This window comes from Rhinopithecus roxellana, chromosome 1, assembly GCF_007565055.1.
Source record: "Rhinopithecus roxellana isolate Shanxi Qingling chromosome 1, ASM756505v1, whole genome shotgun sequence".
In the NCBI taxonomy this organism is placed as follows: Eukaryota; Metazoa; Chordata; class Mammalia; order Primates; family Cercopithecidae; genus Rhinopithecus; species Rhinopithecus roxellana.
The window spans coordinates 117,625,477-117,643,176 of NC_044549.1; the positions used below are offsets into that span (position 1 = coordinate 117,625,477).

The 17,700-nt window shown below is 41.4% G+C and overlaps 1 protein-coding gene across 1 annotated transcript in view; it reads left to right on the plus strand.

The window, feature by feature from the left end:
- The first annotated feature begins 2,298 nt into the window (after positions 1 to 2,298).
- The window catches only part of SLC7A14 (solute carrier family 7 member 14), a 117,823-nt gene continuing 102,421 nt past the window's right edge, over positions 2,299 to 17,700 (plus strand). Inside the window, exon 1 of the mRNA XM_010371594.2 lies at positions 2,299 to 2,457. The gene's annotated coding sequence lies outside the window, so the exon portion shown is untranslated. The remainder of the gene's footprint in view (positions 2,458 to 17,700) is intronic.

Genomic DNA, 17,700 nt, shown 5'->3' on the forward strand with positions numbered 1-17,700 from the left:
GTGGCTAGTGTTCTAAAAATAAAAGACCAGGAAAAAACGGAGATTTAAATCAGAAGTTTATCACAGAAAAAGGTGAAACAAAGAACACAGTTCAATAATCACATCCCCTGAGCTACAGGCATACATGCAGACTTAAAGAAACACACCAACCACTTTGGGAGGCCAAGGCGGGCGGATCATGAGGTCAGGAGATGGAGACCATCCTGGCGAACACAGTAAAACCCCGTATCTACTAAAAATGAAAAAGAAAAAAATTAGCTGGGCGAGGTGGCGGGCGCCTGTAGTCCCAGCTACTCAGGAGGCTTAGGCAGGAGAACTGCGTGAACCTGGGAGGCAGAGCTTGCAGTGAGCCAAGATCTCGCCACTGCACTCCAGCCTGGGCGACAGAGTGAGACTCTGCCTCAAAAAAAAAAAAAGAAAAAGAAAAGAAAAGAAACACACCAGCATTTTAGGAGCTGTGTATTCTGTGACAAATCGCATCTTCCAATCTCATCACCCTCATAATTCATTTGGACTAGAATAGACTCAGGGTTTTCTTCAGTCTGTAATATTAATACTCCTTACCTTTTACAGTGACTTCTTATGCACTATCCCATCTAAACATCACAACCATCTTATACAGAAGGCAAGTAGACATTCCTTTCCCATTCTGAAGATGAGAGTCTGAGAATTTAAGTGATTTGTGAAAGATCATATGATAAGCAGCTGGCAGAGCCTGCACTAAGTTTCCAAATTTCTGATTTTTTAACTTTACACTTTTCCTACCATGTCTCACAGCTTCTTGGTGATCCCAGGAGGTCTAATATATCCTGCAGAACTATTCAAAGCTTAAAATATGGGGATATTATCAGGCTTAGATGCTCATTGAAGGCAGTAATTAACTTGAGGTAGGTGGACTTAACCAAGACTGTCCTGGCACTGATCAAGCAACTTTCTGGGAAGAACCCAGGGCAGACCCACAAGGTAGAGCTAGATTGGAATTGCTCCACCCTAGAGAAGGAGTGTCAATCAGCCAGTATTCTCCCCAAACACAAGCTCAGTGAATTTATTTCCAAGGGTAGGAGAGTTACGTTTTTTTGCCTCCCATGTGTTTTGAGGGCTTGGACCAAAGTGCAAGAATTTATGTAGATAACTTTCATCCAAATCAGTCTACTCAATGCTTATTAAATAATTCATGCAGTGATGTGGCCAAGCATGCCTGGGTTGGTCTCATCTAGTCCAAATCCTTTTGGGACATAACTTGGCTCTGGGACACTAATCTTAAAGGAACCAATACAAAATATAAGCCTTCTCTCTCTCTTGTCTCCACTTAGACTGGTACCTGTTTAACCTGATCTCACAGATGCCTCCTTCCATGTTTAAAAAGATGCTTTCACTGCATTAGCACACATCACTTCCTTCTTGCTTTGTGAAATTTATTTTAACGGAAGTGGGGGGAAAAGAACTCTCCTTTATTGAGCTCCAAATATGTGTCCAACACTAGGCTAGGCAATTCTAAAAACATGATTTCTCAATCTCATGACAATCCTGCAAGGTGGTTATTTCACAGATGAAAGAAGAAAAGCTAAAAAGTTAAATGCTCCAAGGTCATACAGATTGGAATCCTAATGTGTCTTCAAATCTCAAGTCTATGATCTATGCACCCATAAGACGTTGTGGACCCAAAGATAAATTTGAGCTTTGGAGAAGGAGGTGGATCTTGTCTTCTTTAGGAGGAGAGGAGAAATCAATCTCTCTCATTTTTTCTTTCCAGTAGGGCTCAGGGGTGTGGAAGTTTAAGAGCAAGGAAGCCTTCGCAGAGGATGAGGGAAGCTTCCAGAGGGCAGGAAGGAGGTCTGGACAGCCCAGGCTAGCAGGGGCAGAGCTGTGGCAGATGCCTTCCCAAAACACAGACTCTACTAGGATGAGGGAAGCTTCCAGAGGGCAGGAAGGAGGTCTGGAAAGCCCAGGCTAGCAGGGGCAGAGCTGTGGCAGATGCCTTCCCAACACACAGACACTGCAGAGTCCTGCTGGTCCCTGCTTTCCCAGGGCAAAGAACTGGCCCCCTCAGCCTCCCCGCAGCCTGAGATAAGACACTGGAGGTCACACCTGGAGGCTCAGAAGGCCAGGGAGGAGTTGTGACCGGCAGACGGGGGGCGTGGGGGACGGTGGGCCAGGTGGGAGGTGGTCTGGTGCCAGGCTTGGGCTCAATATGTAAGAGGTTGGGCAGCCCACGTGACTCCAAGGAGGCGGAGACAGGCGAGCTGGAGGGAGGACGAGCAGGCGCGGGGAGGGGTTCAGGGGTGGGGGCGCAATCTGAATAATTGAGGAGCTGTTCAGCAGCCGCGGCTGCCTCCTGCCTTCCTTTGCCGCCACCACCACTTCCCATCCCAGCTAGAGAGACAGTTCCGCGCTGGAAGTGCGTTCGGCCAGTTACCAACCTCGGCAGCCAGCCCGTCGCCTCCAGCCCCCACCCTGGTGAGTGAACAGCCCCCTTTGCTACAGTTTGTCCCCCTCCGCGACCCCCGCGCCCCAGCGGGACCCCTGCAACTGGGATGGCCGCCTCTCCCGGAATGACCCAGGGAGCCGGAGTCACCGGCAGCGGGGGACCAAGAATATGGCGCGGAGGCCGAGGGCGCCCTCCGAGAAGGGGTTCCCTGAACGAATGGAGGAGCTGGGTCAGGCTCTTTCTGGCTCTGGCCCGGAGTGAGGCCGGGACCGCCAGCGATCTGGGGGCACTGGGCTCTGACTCGCGGGAGCTGCCGGGCGGGGGCGGGGGCCAGCGCGGCTGCGGCGCCGCCAGAGCAGGAGGCAGAACGGGAGCCGCTAGCGGCGTCCGGGCAGCCTGGGACTCGGCAGACGCCGGGCCCGTTCTGTCCCCCGCCTTGGTGCGCACCCCGCACGGGCAGCTCCGTTCTCTACCTCTGACCTAGCCCATGAAACGGGGACGCTTTTCCGGCCGCAGACCGAAGGGAGGTCGGGAACAACGTCTGCCCTTTTGCCTGGGAGCAAACTCCTCAAAGGGACTCCCGCCGAGCCCAGCTCCCAGACCAGGCCGGTGGCGCCCCGAGGGGCGTCTGTCTCCGGAGAGTGGTGACTCGCCCGGGGGCGGCAAAGAGAACGTGACGGGAGCGGTGTCCAGGGAAGCTCCCTGCCCAGAGCCGACAGCCCCAGCAAGGGGAGCTCTCCTGCACTGCTTCACCCCTCAGTCTCCTCTCTTGCCCCACTCCGAAGCACATCAGTTCCCCTCTAATCCAAGAGGGTCAGGCTAGGGCTCCGTGGCCACCGGGGAGGAGCCCCCACCCTCCTTCTCTCTCCTGTGTCACCCCGCCCGCTCCCCAAATGAGTATTTTATATTGCAATTGAAGAGTGAGCAAAGCAAAGGCAGGGAAGAGATGCAGGAAGGCAGCAGCGGAGCTCGCGTCTGTTCCTGGCACTCCTCATCCCCCCCACCTGTGTGAAGCTCGTTTCCTTGAGGTTTTAAGAGGAGAGACTCAAAGGAACTGGCTCTGGCGAAGGGATCCCCGCCTGAGTGTCGGGGGACGTCACTGCCTCGAGTTGCCCAAGGGCCGCAGGATGACAACCTGCCTCTCCCCCTAGGTACAGGGTCTAGGAGAGCGCAGGGGTAAGGTAGCTCTCCTCCCCCCGACTGAGCGCAGAAAAACGGCGCTGTCCGCTGTGCTGAAAGTTCTCGGAGGCTGGGTGCTAATACCGCCGCGACCCGCATTCCCTGCAAGCAGAAACTGCGTTAGAACCATGTAAAGGGTTCTAAGCAAGCGACCTAGAGAAACAGATAAAGAAGGGGCTTTGCCTTTCCCGGTTTTCTGCTTCCCCGGGACCCCGCCTGGGTAAAGGTTCTCGGCTTTCCTGGGTGGAAGTGCAGGAAGCGGGTGTCACTTCAGGATCCAGCTTTGCTAACTTGGGGAGCTTCCTCGTTCTACTTCCTGTACCTGAGCAGTGAGTCTTCCTGTCGATATAGTGTTGAAAGGCAGTTAGGGATGCTGTTTTGATAATAAACATTTTTGTGGCTTTCAAGAATCAGAGAACTGTTAGGCTACACAAAGGAGGGACTTCATGGTTATAGCTTTTTCCTCTTCTTAGAACCCTTCTTTCCCCACCGCATGCTATTTACATGCTTTAGATAAAGATCGCTAAGCAGTCCTGTATGTTTGTTTCTTTAGCTAGTCTTTTATATTACAGATGAGATGGGGAAAGGATTGAGGGAACTTTGGGAGGCCTGGTTTGTACTGAACACCTCTGTCGGCTAGGTAATAATATTTCATTTAAACTTCACAATAGCTGCCAACCATAAGTATCACACAGAGAAGGAAATGGAAACTTGATTCCAGAGATTGGATTCAAACTCAGATCTATTTAACTCAAAGCCCAAGCCATTTTCATGACTTCATTTTGGTATTTGGCTCTGAATAGCTATTATTGGGGATTATACCAGGAGAATGACAAAGGAGGGAGGCCTGCTCTTCTCTTTCACACACTCAACTCTCTTCCAACCCTTTTCTCTTTAATCGGTTCACCCACTCACTGTCATGCACTCCTACCCTCCCAACTGCTTTTGCATGTCGCTTGAGATACCACTGTTCACACAACTTCAGCTCCAATACTATGGAAACAAGTTAGAGAACTAAACCAGCAGGCTTTTCTAGAAGAGTAGCAGAGTTTCAGGAAGTCTGGAGAACTAGAGTCTACATGTACTTTCATATTAAGAATTATACTATTGAATTTTAGGACTAGAATAGCTTTGAATAACATTTAGCACCATTGTTTTACATGAAAGAAAACTTGGAAACCAAAAGACGGTCATTAGTCTAAGTCACATGATTGAAAAATTAGAACCCAGTTAACCTGATTCCAGGCCCAGTGCCTTTCCCACTATTTCCTGGTGTCTGAAATACTCTTCCATATTGCTTCTTTGATTATATTTGACAAAACGTCAACATCAGTGAACTATATTAAAGAACATACCAAAAATACAAAGACTTAACATACAAGCATTCCCCTTACCTTTCTTCCAGCTCCTTTGTCTTCCAGCTCTTTCCCCTCTGGTCCTACTATTCCAGTGTTGTCTAACCCAACATACCTGGGAGATATGACCCACCTTCCTCAGTAACAGTTTTCTCTGCAGCAGCAATGCAGAAATGAGAATGGTGGTGTGACATTTCTTTACTTGCTCTATGTTGTCTATATCTCCTCTTCTATGACCTATTCCCCAAAAAATAATTTTCCCAAAATTGGTTACCCTAAGCAGCTGCCCATGTTCTCACAGGGTCTTGGAAAAGGCCCTAATAAGACCTAAGGATTTTTATAAATAAAAGGCATTATAAGTGCTAATATCTATGAAATGCTTATCATATGTGAGGCACTATGCAAAGTTTCTTCATCAATCATTTTACTGAATTATCACAATTCTGTCAAGTAGGTATCTCAATTAAAGATGGTCATAGAGTTCTAGTTCACTCTAACATACACTGGAACCTGATGTTCTGTTCATTTCCTCTTTCTTCTCTTTCCAGCCCATAGTAAAATCTCATCTTCATTAATTGGATTTTTGTATTTAATTGATAGTTCCATCCCGCTCCAAAACTTAGCATTTAGAAATTCAAATTCAATTCAAATGGCACTGTTTTGCTCTCTCATCTCTTAATATTTACCAAACATATTCTCCCCATTTGTTATTTCTTATTTTAAAATTCCCATATGCCTCCTTATTGATAATGCCAACATTCTGCTTCAAATCTTCTCTAGAGTCAATTAAGGTATAATTTGTAATTAAATACATAACTTCTATTGTACCTCCACTAGGTGATCTGTCAAGAATGCTATTGCTGAGGTGCTCTGGGCCCTGTGAACCAGAACCTTAAACTGTCTAGAACTACTCTGTCCAACATGGTATGCTAGCCACATGTAGCTATTTATATTTAAATTTTAATTAAACTTTTAAAAATTAAAAATTTAGTCCCCCGGTCACTCTAGTCATACTTCAAGTGCTCAATAACTCTATATGGCTAATGATTACTATATTGGACAGGGCAGACATCAGAAAATTTTTATCATTTAAGAAAGTTGTGTTGAATAATGCTGCTTTAGACAGTACTAAACATACCCTCACAGCAACCAAGAACTAGGAACTGGGAAGAAGTAAGGACCTACTCTTCTTTGAAGCTTTTGCCAAGAAAGGCAGAAAAAGCCACTTATGCCTAATACATCACCAGCAGCCCAAAGATACCTAAGACAATTAGGCTATGAAAGAGTGTGCGCATCTTACTTAAGGAGCTGGTAGCCTCTTGAGTTTGCTTCATATGAATTCTATGTTATTATAAAGTAAAATATTCCATGAGTGAGGTTTGCTGGTTTCCTGAATTTTGACTTAGATATAACCTGAAAGTTCCAATTCAAAATCCAAGTTTATAGATTACGTAGATATGTAATAACATGTGTGTGTGTTTATCTTGTCTTAGCAATCATAGTATGGTAGACATGGAAAGAATATAAGACTTGGAGTCAGTAGTATAGGTGCCACTTACTACTTGGTGACATTATGAGGCCCTCTAGAGCTCCATTTCTCCATCGGTAAGATGTTGATGAGAATTGCCATAACTACCTCAAAGGACTATTGTGAAACTCAAAGTGTAGGTATATGAAAGTACTTTGTAAGGAGCATGATTGAATCTGCAATGGTTTATTATTTTATACAGATATGGTACAGACAATGTACAAATAGGGTAGTTCAGGCTGAATGCATTTCTGAATGGTTTTACTCCTGATATGACTGTATTTTTGCCCCTGTTGTCATTTATTTCACTGAAAAGTGGAACGGTGAAGGAAAAAAATTAGTTATTGAAATTTTTGGTTTGTTAGATTCTATTAATTGAAATACTGTGCATTCCTTGTGGTTTAGTTTATTTGGTCCTGAACATTTTCTTCTCAGGATTAAAAAAAAAATAACTAGGAAGTCTAAGTTGTTTGGAACAGCTTTTACCTTTTAACTAATAGTTTTTAAGTAATCATCAATAATGATCCCATCAGGTAATAGGGCTTCAGAAATAACAAAATACAAGGACTGTGGGTATTCCTCAGTGTGAGTGGATGAGAGGGATAATTTTTAAAATATATTCTTACTATTTACAAATTGAAATGAGCTTCTATCCATTTTCATAGATCAATTGAACAAGAATAATTCTATTTCATGCATTGATTAAACCAAAATAAAAGTGAAAGTCATTAACTTGACTGAATTATTGAGTTTGTATTAGGGATTCTAACCTTAAATAACGAGTCTTTATTCATTCTCTAAGTTGAAATCTGTTGGGGTCATTAGGAGAACCTTATGCATCTGGCTAACATTTACTCCCAAACCTGGCATCTATGATCTACTCCTGCACTTTGATCTGTGTATGCTATTTATGCTTCAAGTAAAAGTGCTTTTCAGATGCAGCCATACCTTCTATAATGGCTCACCATTTTGATGCTTAAATATTTTTCTCTCATAACACAAAGATTAACACAGTGCTCAGATATTGTAGAAAATAAGCCTGGAAATGAAGCTATTCCATCAGATGATTCTTCACTGCATTTATTAGGTTGTTATCATCTTGAAAACCCAACAAAGTCACTTTATTTATTCATTCATTCATTAACAAAGCACCTGAGAATCAAGCTGAGTATGACCAAGGGCATGAGATTTTATCTCCAGTTTCAGAGATCTAGTTTACCTTTGTTAAGAGTTGACAAAGGTATAGATACTACCTTGTAAGATGCTCTCTCAGGTAAATAGTTGAGACATACACTTAGCCACTGTTTCTGGTCAAGCATGCTGTCCTCAAGCCTTTGTTGCATATGGGACTATATTACTGAGGGAAAAATAAGCAAAGTTATCAACTCTGGCCTCTAGTAGATGATGCTAGCTTTAACAATAAACATATTTTGCTGGATGTCATGATTTATTCATTTCATTGGACTTGTTTACCTCTTGGAAGGGCCTGGATTTTGGAAAGGGGAAAATGTCATAACCTTGGAGCTGAAAAGAGTTTTTCTCTGTCTGTAGCATAAAGGATTTCTCTAATTGTATATCCCAAGAGATAAAGAGAACTGACAATGTAGCTTTGAAACCAATCCTTCTAGCATACAGTCATCCATTTAATCAGTAACATAGTTGAAGAATGGCCTATATTGACATGAAAATGCTGTAGTCAAGGATGTTTGGAACACGTGGATGATCAATAAATATTTGTTGAATTCAGACCATTGTTCCAGGTTAATTCATGCCATACACTCATCTAGCCGACTCTCTCTACCTAGAATTCAATATTCCCTATGGCATTTTCCTTTAGCAAATAAAACATGAGGCAAACACAGTATATCAAATTTTACCCTAATAACCACCCTTCTTGCCCTTCTCAAGACATAAATAGTGATGGCCAAGACAGACTACTCCTGAGAATTGTGTCTTGCTGCTTTACCCAGAAAATAAAGCATACATCAGCCCAAGGGCCTTGCATTTCACTGTGACGAGGCAACTTCAGAAATTCAAAGTTTAGATGGAGTTATGTGTTCTTTTCCACTTTTATCTTGAAGGGATACTTGTCATTTCCTTCAGAAAGTATTTGGCTGGCCTTCACGATAGCGGCAGGCAATTGCTATTGTTCCTAAATTCAGAAGAAGCTTAGCTTAGAATGAAAGCACATATATTAATTACAGGAGAACATCACAGTCTGATGATTTACAGAATATTATCCTTTTCCAGGAATAATAAGGTTTCCCTTTAAGAGTTTTAACTGGTGATTACTGACAAAAATGAAAGAAAAACAGCTAATTCTATTCTAGCAAGTTAATAAGCAAATGCCTAGAATTAACTGATTCTTATATGCCAAAGGCAAAATATTCCAACCCGATGAACAACGAACAATCAAGCTGGTTCTCATTGCCTCTTCATTTTTTAAAAATTTTTCCATGTTTTTAAAAAATAATCAGTAAATAAAAAACAATTCCACCCAGGTGTTTAAACATTCTGATGACAAAAGGGTCTTCACAAATGGAAAGGCTTAACTGTTTGTTAGAGATTATACAACATATTATTATGCCAATATTTTATAACAATCACATAACTGAACTCTCTCACTTTAGAGAGAAATTGACCCTGGGAACACTCACCTGAGTTAATGTCAGAGGAATATGACTTGAGTCTCCTCTCTCTCAGCCAATTATAGAATGCACTCTTTTGCATTTTTTAACATTATGCATCATTTCATTAGTCATGAAAACTTGTTTAGTCAATGAGTTTATCAAAGATTCAGGCTTATCTTTTATCAAAGATTCAGGGAGTAGGAAAGAGTATGTGTTTGGATTTCAGATTATTTCCCCTGGTACCGCCAGGTGAAAGAACTACTGGTCAAGGACAGTCAGCAGGTAGAAATTTCAGGGGTGGAACTATAAGCCAGAGGAAAAGATTCAAAACCTCAGCATCATCATGTTGCAAGCACTTAGGCAAGGATTTAACTCTTCTTACCTTTTTAATCTTCATCCCCAAAAGAAGATATTTGGATTAAATAGTGTACAACATCCTGCAAGCCATAACATTCTATGGTTCAAGGAAATAGGGCCAAGAGCTTGAATAATCCATTATTTGCCTCCTTAAGCCCAAAGAACTGAACATAAACCAAGATTCTTATTTTTACATCATTATTTATCAGAAGCTCTGAATTTCATGCTAGTACTTTACCTGGTAACAATAACGATAATGATAGCTAATACTTATGTACAATTACTGTGACCTTATAAGGTTGGTAATGTTATCATTGCCATTTTACAGATGAGAAACCTGGATACTAAAGTAATTAAATTACCTGCCCAAATTCACACAGGTAACAAGTTTGTGCTACCATGCTATACCGCCTCTATAAAAACCACAAATCTGACAGATAGATAGCTGATGTGTGCCATTTATAGCTACTGGACACACCAGCCAATTCTCTGGAGAATTTCTATTTTACCTCCACTTTTTACTAGAAGAGCAATCAAGAGGGTGAATAGAACTTCAGGCCTATGTGTGGGAATCCACATTGTCTTTCTGTAAGATGGCTCTTGTGCTTTTGCAATTGATGTCATTGACCAATTGTTTACATGGTTCAGCATTGAATGTTGGTGCTGTGCAGGCAGTTGCATGTGGTGAGGACCACTCTGCTGCCTCTTCCCAGAATGTGTGGCCAGCCACACCACCAGAAATAGATGGATGTTGATGCAGGATCGATCCAGCACCTTCTAATGCTATAAAAGTCAGCCCCACCTCTTCACTGTTCAGTAGTCTTCTAGCTTCTGCCTTTAGGTTTTTGACTCAGTGTGACAATCCAGACAGCTTTTACGGTAGAGAGGGAGAGCTCCCAGAGAGTCATTTCCTGCAGGTAGGCTTGGGTCAAGGCTAAGACTAAAGCTTTCAAAATCATGTTGCAAAAATGCTTTTCTTCTCATTAATCCTATATTAACAAATTAGTCATAAATACAGTACACCACAGTACCCATCTATTTCACTGTGGATTTCAATGTATTGAATATACAAATGGGCATTTAGCTCTTAATATGGTATATCTAACCAGCTGAGAATGCTCTGACAGTAGTCAAATATGTTTCTTCTTTAGCTCTAGTTTCTGGCTTGTTAAACTAGCTACATATCCCATCAACACCAAGGCCAATTATAGAATGCATAACTCTACTTCTTCCTCTGTGATTTTCTAGCTACTCTGTGGGGAGTGGGATGGCCTAGGAGTCAGAAGATCTGGTTTCCAGACTCAGCTTTGAAATGTACTACCTGTGACACTTGGGCCAGCACCATTCACTGCTTCAAGGCTGAACTTCCTTACCTTTAAAATAAGGGTAATAGATCTTGCCCCTCACATTACAAATAGGGCCAATGAGATGGCATTCACTGAAGCTCCTTGTTAACCATAGAGTGTCCAAAGGAAAGAGATGGATTTACCATCCTTTCAGTCTTTCCCAGTCAGAAATTACTCTCAAGTTGTTGATACCCAATTCTGAACCAGGGTTAACAGCTAAATCAATGTCTTTAAGGTTAAGAAGAGCTTGGATCTAAATTTGTAAATCTAGAAAATGACACTTACAATAGGAGAAGCCTACTGGTTTCTTCCAAATTAATGGTCCTCAACCTGGGGCAATGTCATCTCAATAAGGGGTATTTTGTATTGGCACAGACACTGGAAGAGAGGGATGTTACTACTGGCTTTTAGTGGACTGGGATCTAGAATGTTAAATATCCTGCACTAGACAGAACAATCCTGCAGAATAAAAAATGTCCTGCCCAAAATGACAATAGCACTACACCCCCACTGAAAAATACTGCTCAAAGTAATGTGCTGTTCCTGGTCCCTAATTCTCCAATTGATACTGACAGAGAGAGTTTACTTTTCATCTCCTCCCACAGATGAAATCCTGCCATGCTCATGTGAGATCTGTAATAGTTGTAGTTCAGAAGCATGACCGGACTTCCAGTAAGTTCACCAGTAAATAAAACAATGGGGTCAGAGATCAGTGATTTTAAAATTAGCCCTCAGAAGCTTCCACAGAAAGCCTCCTCCAACCTCTGCAGGGGCAAGGATTACCAGCAGGTTAGTATGCCTATTATGTGAGGGCTGGCCTAAAGCATGGCATTTAGGGATGTAAAATCAGCAAATCATAATTCTAAAACCACTATCTTTGCAATTTATTGAAGAAACATTGTAATATGCACTTGTTTTATGACAAGCATTGGCCTAGCTAGGCACTGGATATGAGACATAATCCCTGCCTCAAGTCACCAGTAATCTGAAAGTTCCACAGATGTTATCCCCATTAATTATGTATGCAACATGACACATGCTGTAACATATTATGAGGGAGCCTCCAAGGAGAGACCACCAGGAAGCAATTCACTTCCGCAGAGGAAATTATAATTGAACAGTATCTTGAATGGCATATAATATTTTTTCAGATGGATAAATGAGAGAGAAAGCTATTCCAGAAATGGGACCAGCATAAGCAAATGCTGAAGGTGTGAACAGAAATGATACACATGCAGGCTGATGTGCTTACCTGGCTGGTGGGAGGTCATATTGGAAGGACTGAAGAAACTTGAATACAGACAGGTGGATGTATTTATTCAGCCAGGGGCTTATCCTTTGAACAGGATTTTTATGAGTATCTTAGGAATATCATTTTAATTCAGGGCTCATGGAGTCCAACCTTACAATTAGAACAAATCTCAGAAATCACCCTAGTGTTCTCTTTTCCCTATGTTTTATAGTTGAAGTAGTTAAAACCCAGAGATATTGAATGACTTGCCCAAAGTCAGCTAGCAAATTTGTGGCAGTATAAGAGCTAGAGCCTAGTCCCTCCTCTCAGTTCATAGCATTTTTTCCTGCCTCTGTACTGCATTCGGGAATTTTAGCCATCATTTGAGCATAACCTAATGTAACACACAAAGTGACTATTAAATATTCACGAAGCTCAAGTTTTCCATTGTTCACTGTGAAGCTATACCATTGTTCCTTCATTACAAGCAGGTGATAGATAAGATCCTGAGTGCTTCTACATGAGAGCACTCTTCAGAAACACAGACAGACAGTACACCAACACATGCGCATGACATCCTTTGCCTGCCACACACATCCTCCCTGCCTCATTTCAAACTGCCAGAGATTATGGAGTCACAGCCTGAACAGAAGGCATCTTAATCTCTGGTGGTTCTGTAAATAATATGCTGTTCATGCTTGCATATAAATTATCACAGTCTCTCTATTTTCTAGATGAGGGAGGCTTCGGAAAGATGAAGATGCCTGCACACAGAGCATATAAGAGATAGGATTTCAGACCCCAGAGTTTCAGCCCTCTTCGTAAGATGGTTGAATTTTTCCCTCATCTACATGCTCCTAATAATTTATCCAGGCTTATGGTCTTAAATTTCACCTTATAGCCAAGTTAATCTAGTCTCTGTATATTTAGGTTTCTGAGATCAGTTATTTCTTAGTTCCCTTTCTCTCTAGCCACTTTTCCTCCACGCTTCATTCATAAGCATTTAATAGAAATCATCTAAGCTAATCCATTCAGTTGATGAGAATAGAAACTGAGACCCAGAGAGGTGAAGCCACTTGCCCAGGTTTGCTCAGTTAAAAGCAGTACAGTGACTAGATTCCCTGACTCCCAGTCCAGTGCTTTGCCCTTCACACTAATACTGCTATTTCGCAAGGATAAATAACATGGCATTTCCCACTCTCAGGCTCCCTCACTCCTTGAACAACCCTACAGGATGAATAGAAATGACTGATTGCATGTGCTCTGAGGCTCATTCCAGGACCTTATCTAGAATGCCCACAACTTGTTATCCTTCATGCTGTATTGGTCCATCTATCACATTAAGAGGCTGGTTAGGGCAGAATTTGACATACTTTCTAGTCTAGAAGATATTTATGATCAATGCTCACTACTCAGGTAGTGATCACCATAGAAAACAGTGTGCTCAGGAAGAAAGAGGGCAGAGTCCATGGCTCCTATCATTTGAAAATGAGGCAAAGCTCACCCAGAGTTTACTGTAAGTGGCAAGATATTAGATTCATAATCCCACAGACCAGGCAATTGAGCAATTAGATGGACTTAAGCAAGATTGGGAGTGGCCAAGAAAGTGAAAAAAGACAACTCCCAAACCCTTTCTACTTCAGGGGCAGGGTATTTTGCCTGGATTGATCACCATGATGCATTTCATTAGTATAGACAAAGATCACATTGGTAAAAGACTTTTTTAAATCAGTTGAACTAAAATTTTCCATTTATATGTAACTTCTCAGTAATCGTTTTAAGACAAAACCAGATGGTATTTCAGTAAAGATTATATTGAAAAGAGAAGCAAGTAAGAGGGGAAAGAAACCCCAGAGCTAGCTTCTCAGATAGGGCTTTGTAGGGTCACGATTGTCTCACAGGCTGATCAGGCTAATTCGGTACAGAAACTTAATGTTATCCGTTTTATCAAGAGTGATCCAGCTCTGAAGAATCTAGCTATGCTCCCCAGGTCCCAAGAGACAGATTTGTTAGCTAGATGCCAGTATAGCCACATACAATAGAAGATGCTTCTAAGTGTGGCCCAGGCTATCTCCTTCCTAGTGGGATCGTGAGAAAACCAAATGAGGGGTCAAAGATAACCTGTGGGCACAACATCAGGATTAATGGAGTTGGACAGACAGTCTCATGAAATGTGCCATTCAGGCTGCAACAGAGACAAGAGAATTCTTTCAAACTCCACCTAAGAACACTTTTCAGGTTACTAGAATAGTTGTGTTCTTCAAAAAAAGGGTCTTGTTCTCTCTGTTTCCCTAGTGGTGAAGAAACTGGCAAATTATTTTGGTAAAAGATGGATTTATCTAGTCTCTATGTAGCCGCCATCTTCCTTAGGGTATTATTCTAGACATGTTATAATACTCCACTCAAACTCTATCTTACTTATGTCAGTGACATCTTGTCCAAAGCCCCTTACCAAATCTTTGAACTCCTGGGCCTAATTCTCTGCTAAGACAATGAAGATAGACCTGCAAAATCATTCTTATTATTCATGTGCTTGTATAAGATCCATTACGATTAGTCTGCTTCTGAGAAAGTTGTTTAATTGTGGATGAGCTGTACAGATGGTGAGAATCATGGTCTCAGATGGCATGGCACTTGAATCTTACATTAGTGATGATCTTTTATTGGTCTCCTTTAGAGTTCTGGTAGATGCCACTGATTAACCACCAATAATAAATAAACCATCCAAGTGCTTGGGTTATTTCTGTAAGGGACACATCTCTTGTATTTTGTGCTAATTCTGTTTGTGTCATTTCAGAGAGCACTATGATCTGGCCTTGCTCTGAGTGCACGTGAGTCTGGTTTATCCTTGTCAGTAATCTCCATGTGTGGACCCTGACATTTGAAACTAGATCTGTTAGTCACTCTCACTACAGAAAACAGTCATGTGGCGACTATGACTCATCTACAAAACGCTGAAGGAATAGACTCCCAAGAGGTTTTTTTTTTAAATCACGCAACATTGCTACCTCTAAAAGAGGCCAAACAACCATTTTGACTATTCTTATTTTCCCCTGGAGCTGACTGGTTATCCTGATTCTGAGTAGGAACAAACCACACAGACAGTTTGGGATTCATTTTAGATTCTGTCCTAGTCACAAAGACTTTTGACACACTTTCCATTCCAGCATCACAATGCAGAGGAAGAAAATATCTGAATGAGTAGAGACTGTCGTGCCAGAAATAAATTCCTAATATAGACAACTGAAATATGCCAGTAGAGAATTTAACTATCAAAACAGAAACAAGAATTCCCTATTTCAATACTGTCTTAGTGAATAGCCTCTGTTCTTCCTTTCTGCCCCCAAGTCTATTTCAACCTACAGTTATAAATAAATATTCTGATCCCATTACAACACATTAAGAATCTAGAGAAAACTTGTCATTTGAGTACTATGATATCACCTCTTTACACATATGATTCCAATATAGCAACTTATTGAGTGCTCTTCTTAAAGTCAAGAATAATTAGACAGCTATAATATAATACTTATAATAGTAGCAATCACATTTACTCATTTAATCATATAAAGTCAATATTATTATCCTCATTTTACAGATGAGGATTATAAAATTTGAATGACTTGCCCAAGTTCTCACAGCCAGTGAAGGTTAGAGTCAAGATTCAAAGACCATGCCATCAGACACCATGATCCTCACCATCTATACAGCCCATCTGCAATTTAAAAATTCTCTCAGAAGCTGATCAATCCTAATGGATCTTATACAAGTGCATGGATAATAAGAGTGACTTTGCAGGTCTATCTTCATTGCCTTAGCAGAGAATTAGGCCCAGGAGTTCAAAGATTTGGTATGGGACTTTGGACAAGTCTTACTTTTCTTTCTTTTTTCTTTCTTTCTCTCTTTCTTTCTTTCTTTCTTTCTCTCTCTCTCTCTCTCTCTCTCTCTCTCTCTCTCTCTCTCTTTCTTTCTTTTCTTTTTTTTTTTTCTTTCTTTTTTTTTTTTTTGTGACAGAGTCTCCCTCTATTGCCCAGGCTGAAGTGCAGTGGCGCAATCTCAGCTCACTGCCACCTCCACCTCCCGGGTTCAAGAGATTCTCCTGCCTCAGCCTCCCGAGTTGCTGGGACTACAGGCGTGCACCACCATGCTCAGCTAGTTTTTTGTGTTTTTGGTAGAGATGGGGTTTCACCATATTGGCCAGGCTGATCTCGAACCCATGACCTCGTGATCCACCCGCTTCAGCCTCCCAAAGTGCTGGGATTACAGGGGTGAGTCACAGCACCAGGCCAAGTCTTACTTTTCCTAGGACTGTCACTACATCTAAGAAAGAAATATTACCTTTTTATTCATTTAGTTATTCATTAAATCATTCAACAAATATACTAAAAACTGAAGCTATAGTGGGAGAAAAACAGACCAGGAAGCATTAATAAAGATAGGAACCACTGTCTTGAGTATTGTTGCTAAAATACAAACAATATTGTTGCTAAAATAAAAACAATATGAAGTCCCAATTGACTCAGGTATGTGGAAGATTATGTTCAAGATTTGTTGTTTTGGTTTAGTTTTCTTCATCAGTGAAGTGATTTGAATTTGTCTCATGTAACTGTCAAGGAAACAAAATTACAGGCCCTAATGGCCAACATAATATAACTTACTGCTTACAAAAACAAAGGCCTAGATCCTCAAGGCTCCTGTGAGTGGTTTGTGAAAGACAGATTTGTCCTAAACTGTCAGCAATACACACTACATCTCTAGACTTAAATTAATATTCTAGAAGTTCAAGATGTGTCTACATGTGCCAGGAACTCATTTCTTTCAGTGAAGGCTCAGATTGTTTGATTATCCCAAAGCAAGAGCACAGGCATAGCACAGAGAGACTAATAAGCTGTAATGGGAGAACTGATGGCAGAAGGGATATTTATTAAGCAAAACAGAATGGGGGTTTTGAAAGGAAGGCAAGTAATTTGAAAGGCCATTTTGTTTAGTTTTAGAGAGTACTAAAGTTTAATCTGGATGATGGACTGGAGTATATTAAGGAAATGTTGAGTGAGAGAACGAAAAAAAAAATTAAGTCAACAATAAAAGAAGGGGTGAGGAATAAAAAATCACCTATTGGGTACAATGCACACTATTTGGGTGATGGGTGCACTAAAAGCCCAGACCTCACCACTACACAATTTATCCATGTAACCAAAACCACTTGTACTCCTAAAGCTATTGTTGGGGGTGGGGGTTGGAAAAAAAGCATGGGAAAAAGAGAAAATAAATTACATTCATTTTTAGATACTTTTTATCCTAGGGAAAGTTAGGATAGAAGGCCTGGGGGCATCTGCTGAGCAGTACAAAGTGAAAATGCATCTCATTCCCCACAATGAAAGACTTTACCAGTGTCCGGGCTTGGGAGTGAGAAGTACAGATAAATAAATAGTTGCCTCTTTCTCAGTTTTGAATCATTCTATTTGTTTCCAATTTTCAGAAATCACTTACAAGAGATATCATCATTAAGCCATTAACTAATGGATCCCAACCACACAAAGCCTAGAGGCCGAGTTTGGACTCTCTCTCTCTTTTTTTTTTTTTTTTTTTTTTTTTTTTTGAGACAGTGCCTCACTCTGTTGCCCAGGCTCAAGTACAGTGCTGTAA